At 34.6% G+C, this 14454-nt stretch overlaps 1 long non-coding RNA gene across 1 annotated transcript; it reads right to left on the bottom strand.

Moving 5' to 3' along the window:
• Positions 1 to 214: 214 nt before the first annotated feature.
• On the bottom strand, positions 215 to 6477 carry LOC143042050 (uncharacterized). Its single transcript, XR_012967869.1, has 3 exons — positions 6187 to 6477; positions 5186 to 5326; positions 215 to 1329 (listed from the first exon to the last, which is right to left on the bottom strand). It is a non-coding gene; the product is annotated as an uncharacterized LOC143042050 (long non-coding RNA).
• Between the last annotated feature and the right edge of the window lie 7977 nt (positions 6478 to 14454).

Genomic DNA, 14454 nt, shown 5'->3' with positions numbered 1-14454 from the left:
GAATGACATTATTGCTATTGATACAGAAGAGGCAGCAGTATAAGAAAGACCTATGTTCATAGTACGCCCATATGCAGAGAAGGTTAAAAAAAAACGGAAGGCATTTATCTGACACCACGATATAGACAAAAGCGCTAATAGGGACGTTAACCACTTTATTTTTATATTTAATGTTATTAGTCCTAAATATACAGGCATGAAATAAGTGGCACCGGATATTACGCAAGTTTTATTCAAACAAAGAACAAATTGTGAATGGTATTATGAACCGTACAATATTGTTCATTTCAGTTCAGATATAGGTTATAAAGAATGGCTTTCATTGCATGACTAAAATATGGACAACCACACATGTATATCCACACACTGAAACTACATTCAACTTCCGTAAATGTAAAAAGAACTTGTGGTTTGATAATGATACAATTACAGAGGCAAATCACCGAAAGCATTGTTTTCATACCGATTTTAATCTTTTAAGTTTACAAAATGATGGAATGTATCGTCGCTGGGCTTCTAAAATGTTGTAAATAACAATTTTTTCAAGAAAAAAATATCTCACAAACAGGCTTTGAAAATTTTGGCAAAATGCATGCTTCCAAAATGTCGTATGTGAACTTGAGCATTTTTGTAAAAAGCAGTGAAATAAAAACTTTGACATTTCTGGATTATCCAAGAACTTAAATTATTTTTTTCCCAAAGCCATTCTACAACGATTTTCAAGTTTTCATACAAAATTTTGGAAGCAAACTTTACAAACCATTGGTGTCAAATAGTATTTTTAGCCAAAAAAGTCATATACGACATTTTAGAAGCCCAGCGACGTGCTTTTCAATATCATATCATTAGTGTAAAATGTACATTTACTTTGATGATAACAATATTACAGTTGGTTGGTACATTTGTATTGGTTAACATATCTATCGTCATTTTATATTTTCGTACACAAATTTAAATGATTTATTGACGCACAAATCATTTTTATTATTACGTTTTATGTGGTACAACGGGTACCACCGCCATTACGATATTTCTATACGTAGGTATTTTTACCCTGTGGTTGTTCATATGGCGGCGGTCCTTCCGTTACGGTTGTTTGTGGATAATCGGTCATTGCAACACCAGAATACACCTGATCCCTTTGGGCTAGTCTTTCATCGTTGTGCTGGCAGTTCATGCAACTCACACATATCATGGTGATCCCACAAAAAATGGCGCCAAAAGCACTCAAAATTAACGAGTATGGGACAATCATTGGTATGTCTGAGTAAGTTGAAATAAATAACACGCCGTGAAGCCAACGTCCGACTGCTACAGATGTAGATATTCCTGAAAAAAAGTACATTTGTTTTATTGCAGCAAGTATTCATTCAAATGATATTTCGGAAACCACACAATTGATGACATGCACTAGTTTGAAATACAAAGTTCCATTTTGACGGTTTTGGCATTGACATTTAAAAAATGTCCTAAATTTTCTTAAAACTTTAGTTTTGCTTCTGATAAATTGTAAAAGTTCTTCTAGAGAGACTCGTAATTTAACATTATATCAACTACCATGAAATACTAGTCGATTTTGGCCTTTGGTGTTTTACCGTTCCGGTCAGAGCTATGCTGCCGAAAGTAGTATCCAAGGTTACTAGATAAACTTAATCTGATCCATGATAATTATTTATGGAGTGGGTTTTGCATTGGCGCAGTTACATCATCTCTGATCTATTGATGGTACAATTCGGGTAGGTACATACAAGTTTGTTCTTATCCTTATAATCGGGCAATGTTAACCGATCGCTTTAGAGTCATCGACATTAATCTTCAGAGCAAGAACTTCGAGCCATTTATCATGTTTATGACTAAATGCAAATTGGTATCACCTGTTTTGAGACAAATAAAATATATTTTATATAAAGACTCAATTTAAATAGAAACAAAAGGCTTGCGGTCAAACTTCTCGTAGTTTATAAAAGAATTCCACCAAGCACAATGATCGTTTTACCCAATCTCTTTAAATGAGCGATGCATTTATTGTATCAATCGTCTGAGAAGTCTTTAACCTTCGAATTCGGGTGTTACAAGATAAACTTAACATAAAAAAAAGAATTCTCGAGTTTGTCATCATTTCTCGATCATAAACGCAATGTTGTTTATCAGGTATTTGTCAGTGGTCATCAGGGATTTGTCAGTATTTTTCACGATTTTATGACGTTTATCTCTTTTCAACGTATGCCTTCCTCTAAAATAAAGCAATTTATAACTTACTAAGACAGAACTGTACACCTTCATTTGTTTGTACTCATCACTGTTTTCCCCTTTTCAACTGATTTCGTTTCCACTTGTTTAAATCATGTGATAAATAGGCGTAAATAAATAATAGAAATGTATATAAACATAGACCCCAAAATATCTGTACAAATCGTAGTTAATAAAAAGAGGCTCTGAAGAGCCTGAATCGCTCACCTGTATTTCAGAGGAGCAGATTTTTAAATGCTAGCAAACTTGATGAACAAATTGTATAAAATTGTCTTTTAAGAGCAAAAACTCCCTAAGGGGTCAATTGACAATTTTTGTCATTTAATTTTTTTGTAGATCTTACTTTGCTAAACATTATTGCTGCTTACAGTTTATATCTATTTATAATATAATTCAAGATAATAACAAAAAACTTCAAAATTTTGTTAAAACTACCAATTCGGTGGCAGCAACCGTTCGATTCGTCTGTTAATTTCAGGGCCGATAGATCTTTACCAATTCAACAATTTTACTCCGTGTCAGATTTGCTCTAAAAGTTTTAGTTTTTGAGATATAAGCAAAAAACTGCATTTGAAACCTATGTTCTATTTTCAGCGATGGCGGCCATGTATGTTAATGGATCAAAACTTTGGATATAGTGTAATTACAAGATACCCTACGGAACATTTAGTTTAAGTTTGAAGGTAATTGGCCCAGTAGTTTCAGGGGAGAAGATTTTTAAATGTTAGCAAACTTGATGAACAAATTGTGTAAAATTGTCTTTAAAGGGCTATAACTCCTTAAGGGATCAATTGACAATTATGGTATTATATACTTTTTTTTTGTAGTTCTTACTTTGCTGAACTTTATTGCTGTTTACATTTTATAACTATCTATAAAACTATTCAAGATAATAACAAAAAACTGCAAAATGTTCTTAAAACTCCCAATTAAGTGGCAGCAACCCAACAATGGGTTGTTCGATTCGTCTGAAAATTTCAGGGCTGATAGATCTTGACCACTTGAACAATTTAAGCATACTTTTTTTTATTTGCTCTAAAAGCTTTAGTTTTTGAGATATAAGCCACATAAACTGCCTTTCTACGTTCTATTTTTAGCCATGGGGGCCATGTTTGTCGATGGATCAAAACTTCAGATACAATTTATAAACAGATGCCATAAGGAACATTTAGTTAAAGTTTGAAGGTATTTGGTCCAGTAGTTTCAGGACAAGATTTTTGAAATAGTTTACGACGACAGACGACGACGACGGACGCCAAGTGATGACATAAGCTCACATGGGGCCCTTAGGGCCACGGTGAGCTAAAAATTTGCACATTCCGAAATACTAGGAATTAAACAGAGTTAGAATTACCAAGGATATTTTTTTATATGATTATTTTTTCTCTGCTGTAGAATAGAATGTATAGTTTAACAAAATTGCTCCTTTATTAATGGCATCAGACTTTCAAAAATGAAGTACATGCACGTGAATCTTAAACTGCAATATTATTTTTAATTAACAAAAAATTTATAAAAACCGTCAATAGAGATATGGAAAATTGCGTCAAGGAAGAATAAACAGATCAATGACAGTTAGCTTTGTCCTCTTTAAAAAGATGTTTTTAAAAGGAACGCGAAAAAAACATAATACAGAATTGTATTGAAACAGGTGACGCTCCTCTACACAGGTAGCACTCCCTACTAACAGTTTAAAAGGAGAGAAAAACAATATTTACTTAAAAATATTTCACCGGTGTATGTTTGACTCGTCATATCAAATTCAAAAATTGTAAAATCTAACTGGAACTTGAATATAAAAGACTTTATATCGTCTACTTAATAATACTATGTATAGTTGCTGTCGGTAAAAATGCAAATTTTGCATGATTTGTCAAATTTTTGCATCGTTCAGCTTATTGTTTATATATTTAGACGGTCCTAGTTTGGTGATCTGTCATACCATAAGCCACACTACTTGGCATAGTAATGTAAGGACTTAACAAGGATGTGATACTATAATTTTTTTTGGAATAGGTCCAGTAAGACCCCCCTATTTTACAAAATTGTTAAAATGTAAAATTTTAGTAATTATTAGAAAGTAGAATACTTCTGCTACATAAATATATGCTGTTTTGACAATACAATGCACATATATCGGGTTCTAGCATCATAAAGGCATGCTAAATTACTGAAATCTCCACAATGTTAGCATTTTACTTAAAATTTGTACGGTTTCCGTCTTAAATGAAAGTGGCCGCATGTGTGTTCATTTTTAATATTGAAATATAAGTTGAATTTGATGATAATAATAACATATATTTAAAGGTTGAGGATGAACACGGATACGGCCACTTTTATTTTCGACAAAAACCATCTAAAAAGTGACATTTTTGGCATATTTGATAGATTTTTCATATTTAAGCTTGAATCGGAGCGTTTTTAATGACTAAATCAGTTAAAATCTTTCACATGAACGCATTTTATCAACTTATTAAGTGTCCAAAATCTTTCGTCAGATGAACCAGAAATTTGAGGCCAAAATCCGGCCTTACCGGACCTACTCCTTTAGGTAAACTTGTACGCATATTGGGATGTAATACGTAAGTTTAGGTTAACATTGTAAGACTTCTTGGCAATGGCCCTTACCTGATATAAATTTATGGAACATTGGCCCTACATCGTACCTCTTTATACCTTGGGGTATGCCAATTTGATGGGAAAATCAGTGGATATTAAATTTATGAGACAACGATGATAGCATTAACAAATAAATTGAAGTTACAGAACGGATAGGAAGTCGCGTACTACAATATCATGAATATTTAAAAGAAAGGCTAGATATTAAACCGTTGAATATTAGTTTCTGTAATCAACCTAATGTTGCTGTCTATTTTTAAATTCTTCAAACTCATTCGACACACCCCCTTTTGTGACAAAACTCTTTACTACTGACCTGCTATGATGTACATTACGATAATACCAACTAACCCTCCATTTGTTCCTTCTTTCTTGTATCTAAAAGTCATTATGATTGATATTAAACATAAGACTATTCCCAGGATAACTTCTACCTGGTATTCAAGCAAACCAATTTCTACAAATAAACATAATTGTTATGTTTATGATAATATAAAGATTATTGTATATTTATATAAATCGGGAGTGACTTTGGCTGCATGTTGCATATTTTGTAACAGACACAGTAACATGATTCTTTTACTCGTTATAACATATACACTTAAACAAGAATATGTCCATTGTACACGGATGCCTCACTCGTATTTCATTTTCTATGTCTGTGGACCGTGCAAATGGAGTCAAAACTCTAATTTAGTATTAGAGAGATCAAAGCATAGGGAAAATGCGTTGAACTTAAACTTTATTTAAAACAACTTTGACAAAACAACGTTCACAAATATGTTGATATAAGCATATAAAACTATATATGCCTCAAAAGATTTTACGTAGAACAGTTTTTATATGCAGTAAACTGTAGGGTATTTTTACGCAACTCTGCAAGTGTAGGACGTTCTGTTTTTACGTACTATTTGACATAAAATCGACAGTGGTGTGTATCGTTTGATGGAAAAGCACCATAGTGTCGCCATCTTAAAATTATTGCTTATTATATAATCCGATTCCTAATTATTTTAATACTTGCCAATATTAATCATTTATTCCCATTGGAATGTGCTTGATCAATATTTCGTTGCGCGATTCATTCAGAGACAAGTTGGCCTCAAATGTATTAAACACTTTTAGTGTAAAACGAGTAACACGTTTGTCACAGTTGAAGGACAAATAGTGACCTATAGATAATTATCATTATTTTGATTAATTTGCTTTTTTTAGTTCCTGTCTCATTTTTATTCACCGTACATCTCTTTTCAAATAAATATGGTCATGAATGCTTTTATCCAACCAATATTAAAAATAATACATACAAGTACATACTTAACATGCTTGATGAATTAAAATCTCCATAGCCCGCAACTATTCTAAAATCTTTTCCTACAGCAACAAAATAAAATAATCCCATATACATTACAATACCGTCTGAAGTATCATGGCCCAGATCTTCAAATAATTTATCAGTGTCAATGACAATCCATCCTGGAGAGAAGGCCCCAGCACACAAAAAAACTAGTGCTATTATTCCATAGATTGCAGGACAACGTTTTTCCATTTTAGTTTTCTGTGGATTTATAATAAACTGACAACGTTTAAAGTGTTTACTTTAAACTGCGTAAACAAAGGTTTTTTCGAAAGATCAAAATGGGTTATTTCTACCTCTTTTAAATCACCATTCTTCCGGAACGGACGAGTTCATATCAATGGGCAAGAAAAGGTTGTACATGGTTTACATCTAATGTAAATAGGTGAAAATTATATTGACCTTAAATGTTGTTTATCCCTTGGAAAAAAGAAGTTCTATTTACTACTTGTAATTTAAAGTAAAATATTTTGGACATGGCAACAGTAATGGTTCGTTGTAAATTTTAAATTCTGGTCTGTTGCCAAATAAACACAAAAATAGATTTTTTGTCATTTTGGAGGAGCACAACATAGTTATAGGTATAGAAACATTACTTAACGTTCTTCCATGTTGATTGATGTAGTATAGTTTGTTTAGCTCAGACAATTCTTAAGGTTTTTAAATGAAACCTAGTCCTGAGATAGCGAACCATGTTGTATTCTGTAAATGTGCGCATGATATTGCTGTTAGAGGTGAAGAGCCAGTTGAAATACATTTACAAGTTGCCGATTTTGTTTTGAGACCAGTCCAACACTTAAAACAAATGTTAGTTGCTACTACGACGTGAATGTCACCGACAAATCGACCAGTGATACAAACATCATGCAAATTACACGGTCATACTCAAGTAACCATTAGCAACCTAACGTTAGAGTTTATACGCAGAAAACTGAAAGGCTTTAAAATAAACTGTAAAAGCAGCTGCATATGTATCCAAAGTAAGACCTGCCATGGAATATGCATGAACAGTATGGGACCCAACACCGAAAAATAAGATCAAGGCAAAACTAAATAACTTCAAGATCTAATGTTAATAAGTATATCTGAAAAACTATGTACATTCTACATGTAGATACATACATGCTGGAAATATCTACAAGCCAGATACACTATACCTACATAGATCATGTATCATCACAAACTACAACTAATAGTACCATAATTATTATAACATAAAAATTTCACTTCATAGTTTTCCAAATCAAAATGAAAAAATTGATCGGCAAGATGTATCTCCATCAGGGATGTTCATTTCAAGTCTTTAAAGTTTAATCTTATACGTGTTACTTTATTAAACATTTATTGTTGGTTATTGAACAAAATTTTCAGCACACATAGCTGTGACTTTTATGGTAGCTTTTATTTATGTATGGAGTCTGAGTGCGCAGATTGGACCATCTACCTTCACGAAAATTTCATGCATTTTTTCTAAAGAAGGTTATGTAAAAAATGGTACAAAAGGTACATGTATTTCTTTTTCTGGAAAAACAACATGGATAGGGATATACAATTTACCTTGCAATTGTCATGTGAGGCTAAAACCAGTCCACACAGCCTCGGAATAGTTTAAAAGAATGTCATAATCACGAAGAGTGTGTGTGTCACTTCCTCAACACTAGGCAACAAATTAATGTAAGCACGTGTTGCTTCTTTCTCAATCCTAATTGTGAATGTGTTTATGAAATGTACTTGTATACTTCATAATATATTATTGTTTAAACCTACACTTGGCACGTCACCATTCGGACAGGATATGACGGCAAATTAGATTAGCCTCAATATCAAAGAAAAGCATGAAAAAGAAATTAAAGACAGGAAAGAAATGTCACAAATGAAAACATTTAAAAGTATTTTTACCAAACCACAAACTAAGGATTCTCACAAAGATATTTTGATAGCAAGTTTAGGGACTCATCATTAGTGGCCAACGGTGTGAAGATGCTAATTTATTGCTGTATATTTTATCATTTCAGTTTCCAAAAAAGCTGTATAATCTGTTGAACAATAAATTACATTGGTGTGGTTTGTCATTGGCTATAGCTGGTATTCTTTTTCTTTACATTAAAATAGTAAGTAATCAATTATTTTGGTTTACAGGTTTGCCCATTTGTGGTGATGGATGGAGTAAACGTTCACACAAGCACACATGCAATGCAATTGGAGTTGCTGACGTCATCATCAGCACATAAACCAAAATAATACTACACTAGAACACACCCGCCAAATCGCGGGCATTCAGAGCGTAGTTTAAAGTATGTATAGTGTTGTAAAAAGAATTTTGTAAAATACTGAATGACTTGAGAATTTCAGCAAAGTATCATAAGTCATAGGTTATTGGGGACAGGATTTTTTTTATCCCTCCACCTTTATTTCCTAAGTTCCCAATTTTTGGTTTTCTATCAATTTCAATATGAACATACATTTAGTATGTTATGAACATTTAAGTAAGGAGCCTGTTATTCAGTGGTTGTCGTTTGTTTATGTGTTACATATTTGTTTTTCGTTCATTTTTTGTACATAAATAAGGCCGCTAATTTTCTCGTTTGAATTGTTTTACATTGTCATTTCGAGGCCTTTTAAAGCTGAGTATGTGGTATGGGCTTTGCTCGTTTTTGAAGGCCGTACAGTGACCTATAGTTGTTAATCTCTGTGTCATTTTGGTCTCTTGTGGAGAGTTGTCTCAACATGGCAATCATACTACATCTTCTTTTTTTTTGTAATCAATGAATTTTGTAAAAGATTTAATGACTGGACAATTTCAGAAAAGGTATCAAAAGTTTACATGAATAATTTAAGCGTTTACCTGTATATTATGAAGATTCATTACTATATAAATAAAGTGCATTTACTTTCAATTCTAAGTTTACTAATCGATACATGGTGCTCACTGTATACAGTATTACAGAATATAGTATACAGACCCCTCTATTTAATAAACTCTGTGACCGCCGTGGATAGTAAACTTGAAAATCATAGCAGATAAATTCTAAAAATACACTTTATTCGTAATATGTGTATGTTCAAAGTATACAGAAAAACGCAAACCGGAAGTCTAATCTGACTTAAAATTTCGTCCAATGACGGGACAATATCCGGATGCCTTTTTTCTCGTTTTTTCTCCCAAAATAACTCAATCTGAATAATCATATGAATGGATGACAAATGCGACTATGCACTGTACCTGTATAGGACACAGAGGCGTGTTGATTAATTTATTGTGGAAAGAAAAGAAGCGACACACAAAATAAGGTTTTCTCGTTTAATAGTATAGATATCGGTATCAGAAACAAATACTGTTATATTTATAACCGAGCCGCCATATTAGGCATTGAACCTTTATATCATATCTGCTTCAAATTGGATTGGGTCAAGTCAGGCGATAGAGTCATACATCATTTTTGAAGGCATCCCTTAAGCTAATGATCATGGTGTCCGCTATATGGAAATTATCGGTGATAGTGATTTCTCTTTTATGGCAAAAATTATGGAAATGGTTCCTGTTTGGGGTTGCCACATGAAAACGATAGAATGTTCATACCATGCATGCAAATTTTAAGATCAAACCTGGAAAAACTAGTGGTTAAAAACCCATCGTGTAATGGAAAAAAGAAGACTCTGCGTGCTATCCTAAGGCTTATGAGATCGCTTGTAGAAGACAGAACAGAGAATTAGAACATGATATAAAAAATTCACGGAGCCACATATATGGAGAACATTCCAACTGTTCTGATTTTTGCAAGGCGGAAACAAGTGTCAATGAAAAAAACCCAATCTTTAAACATTAATGTAGAAATAAACAGCAATTAAGAAACCGAATGTATTATTGAGGAACAAACTGATATGTGGATACCGGGTGCAAATATTTCTAGACATACATATTGTTTAACAATTATATTTTCTATAAAATCATAAAAAAAAAAAATATGTCAATAGGACAAATCTTTATTAAAGACGCATTGTGTAGGAAATTAAATGTTACCATACAGCATTCAATACAGGGTAAAACCTTATTACGATTGCATAATACAATAAAAAAAAATGAAAATGTAGATTGTATGATTGAAAGGGATGTGTCAAAACGATTGAATTGAACTATCCAAAGTACCATATGTCTGTTAGATCAATAAAATGGTTGATGTTACTATTTGGACATGGCGAAATTGTCATTAAAGTTGTTCGTCCGTCTGATTGAAATATACACCGTTGTATTGTTAAATTGCGCTTGCTACATTTGGTACCTTATGTCGTTTGATTTAGCAGCCTCATAGGTTCGACGGAGCATCTGTTTAGAGCGAATGTGATTTCTACTGATTGTAAGGAGGCACAGAAACCACTCTGGGTCTATCGAGGATATTATTTCAGACATCAAGGAAAACATCCAGCTTCTGATATCTGGGAAAAGACGTGGTTAACTGGGACTGACACCTTGGAGGAAGGTTAGGGCACTCTAACACTAAGCATTGCTTGTATCAAACCCTCGGGTACAGCGAGACAGGCCAAATAACACTTTACTGGTAGTGCGGGTGGTTTACATTTTGGTCCTGCAGGGGATTGGACGCCATTTTGGCATCACTCCAAAATTTTGAGTGCCTAAAGTCAATCATTTTGTATTCATTTCGTATTTTGTCTACGGGAGACAAACCAGATCCTGTGGTTTACTTTCTAGGTAAAAGTTAGTGGGAACATTTCATTTTTGAATAATTTTGGGGCTGAGAAAAAAACTTTTTAGAAAGTTTGCTTCAGTGATAGCGACTTTTTGAAAAGTTTGCTTCAGTAATAGAGAGGTAACGTGAGCTACGAGATTTGGACGCCGTCTTGGATTCTGTTTACAGATGTAAACAAACAAAAGAGCAGTTGCTTTTATAGTGTTCTGTTGTATATTTTATTATTGACTTGAGTTTTTATTAAATAAAAAATTATTGTTGATTAGTGTATTTATATTGAGTTGTGAATTATATTAAAATAAAGTCAAATAACTTTTTATAACTTTGTAAAGTACAAAGTCACTATGCAGGGGTATGTGATCAATATTAACACCTGTCCTAGGGTTATACTTACCTGCATACCTGGCATAGCTGATACCATAGCAGCCAGGCTCATGGATATGAGGGAAATAGGTATCCACATTGATCGAGATGTTTTATTCTAAATTTCACACTTGAGAGTGACAGAAGGTATTCTGAGCATAATTGATTTTTCACGGAGACCACGATCTGAGCTCAGGGAAGCCGTCTGTGACAGAGCATGGCACTATATTGACTCCCAAGCCTGATCATGTGATCATGTGATTATTGATATGGAACCAGAGGAGTGTCCTCATTCAAGTTTGAAGGATACAGGTATTTCATGCATCCCAGAATATGAGTCACCACCTTATTATCCTGTCAAACGAAATAAACGGACAGAAGATCATAAACAGATTTCACATCTGCAAGATTTCAATTCTAACATAAAACAATGGTTAGAAGAATGCGATACTTAAGATAAGGTAGAATCATCTGGCTCAGAGGAAGGAGTCTGCTCCAGTCTTGAATGGGACAAACGTTGCCTAAAACAGCTACAAAGGCGTTCTGAACATTTAACTATGTTAGAGCAGTCACCTTGTGCAGCACAACAGGAGAGTCTCTCTTCAGTGAGTTTGAACTCAGACCCGAGTGTTTGTAACAATGAGTATCGTACTCCACCACCAAGGACCAACATGGTTGTACACCCTAAACCAGAGAGTCAACAGGACGGTAATGTCATAATACAACCAAATGACATAATGTTCACACCGCTTAGCCAGACCTGACATACTCCACACCCTGTAGTCGATCTATAGGAGGATTGTAACCGTCAACAAGAGGTGCAACACACTCCACCAAGATACAACAGCCCTGGACCAACTATTGATTATAACCAACAACCATGGTTCTTACATATACCTACACCTGACCATGTTCACTTTTCACCAAGTGTACAACATAAGCACCACAATGTCAACCAATATCAACATGGCTTCAACAGTCTTCACAGACTGGAAGTCAACCAGAGTCAACAACCGATAATACAAAGTCAGATTGATATACATAGTTGTCCAACCAACCAACCAACATTCAGGCATCGACAAGGTTCAACAAAGAGTGCAAATGCAACATAAAGGTCAAAGCCTACAACAACGGCTAGACTAGCTTCAATAAGGGGTCATTAACTTTGCACAACCTGTGCAACAACAACATCTAGCTGCAGCGCCGGTTTCTTTACATCAACAGCGGCTACAACAACAGGTTTGTGCTGTTGTTTATTAACAACCTTATTATCCAGAACCTAGGTGTCAACCACCAAGTTCTGTAACAGGAATTCAACAACATAAGATGATTGGTCACCCAACTTCTATGTTTCAACCTCCTATAGGTGGACCACCGCCACAAGCACCAACAAATTTAACGCCCTACAACCAACAGTACATACCTGGTTTAACGTACCCAAGTTTGGGTCAGCCTAACCTTTTAGGCTATCAGCCACAACCATTACACGTGCCTCAGTTACCTATACCATATGTATCATATCTAATATGAACAAGAGATTTGGTCATCAAGAACTGCCAAAAACCTCACAGGTTCAGTTCCAGACAAGTGTCCAAGGAGAAAAGGAGACCTTGGAGGAGTGGTCGGAAAGAGTGTCGACTCTCGCCACTAGAGCATATAGCAGGTACAGTGAACAACTAATGACTGAACAGGCAATCATGAGAATTTGTCAGGGTTGTAATTATACAGTTGCTGGAGCAGAAGCTTGTATCTCAAAACCAAAGTCCATGGATGCAGCCTTGGATATGATAAGATGGTGTCAGCACACTAGAAAGGCAGTCAGTGCCATTCAGAAAACTAGCAAGAAGGAAGAGAAATCTCTTTCAAAGAAGTCAGTTAACTCACCAGTAGTTCTTGGTGTAGGTAGCACCAAGTCCAGTATGGATAATCGTCTCTCTCGCATAGAGAAGTATATAGAGAAAATGATGTCAACAGTAACTAGTTTGGTTCAGGAACAATCAGCCAAACATGGAACCAGTCAGAGTTTAAGGTCACCTAACCAAGACAACAGGTATTCTGATTATTCGCCTAGACGTGATAATATCAGAGGTCGTGGGCGGAGGAATATTTCAGGTCACATGAAATATACTAGACGTGGTTATTATGATAATGAATTCTTTAATTGTCACCAGCAAGGTCACTATATTAAAGACTGTCCAGACCTTTATGTACAAGATACAGTAAATCGACAGTCAGTACAGAAAGAGCAAACATCTAAACAAGTATCTTTTGATGAGAATAACAAAGATAATTTTCATGAATCTGAAGGAGTAGTATTAGGTATCGGTACAGTGAGATCGTTAGGAGAAGCCAAACTCTTTAGAGTTGAAGTAAATATTGTAGGAAAGAAAGTACTTGCACTAGTTGATTCTTGTTCTGAAGTAACTAATCTAAAGGACACAATTTTTTACACTTTGGAGCCTGATTTCTATGTTATCAGGGAGACCACCATGTATGGTGCTGGTACCAACATGACAATGCCATGCAGACTTACTAGTCCTATAAAATTCAAGATTGTAGATATGCAGTTCAATAACAACTGTATGTAGCTCCAGTTTCATGTGATATGATACTGGGATGTGACTTTATCTTACATAATAAAGTTGTCATGAATGTTAGAAAATTAACAATAACTGTACAGAATAGAAACATGCCACTAATACTAGGAGGTGAAAATACGTCTCATGAACCAAATGTCAACATTGTTCATGGACCTAACACTTCAGATTCGTCATCTGATGAGAAACCCAGTACAAAAGGGTCAACACAGAGGTTCCAAGCCACACAACTCAGCAGGCAAAATGCTGAATTTCATATTGAAACAGTCTTTCCTCAAGTAGAGTCTAACATAGGCATGATGGCCACGACATCTACACAGGAATCTGAGCCTGATCAATGTAGGGACAGTAGGAATCAGTGATGTGTTAACAAAGTTGACACAAAAGAAAACCTTGGGTTTTATACTTGTCCCAAAAGTAGGAAAAGAGAGGGCATGTGTTCAAAGTCGGACAGACCGTAAATGTCCTGTAAAGAATTGCCTAGTAGTGGTCGATAAAAGAGACGTAAAACGACATTGTTTTGAGGAACATCTTTCTGAAATTTTACAGACCTATCATTCCA

The sequence above is a fragment of the Mytilus galloprovincialis genome, chromosome 8, assembly GCF_965363235.1.
Source record: "Mytilus galloprovincialis chromosome 8, xbMytGall1.hap1.1, whole genome shotgun sequence".
In the NCBI taxonomy this organism is placed as follows: Eukaryota; Metazoa; Mollusca; class Bivalvia; order Mytilida; family Mytilidae; genus Mytilus; species Mytilus galloprovincialis.
Note: the sequence above shows the minus strand (reverse complement) of the source record. Positions and strands in the feature narration are given on the sequence as shown.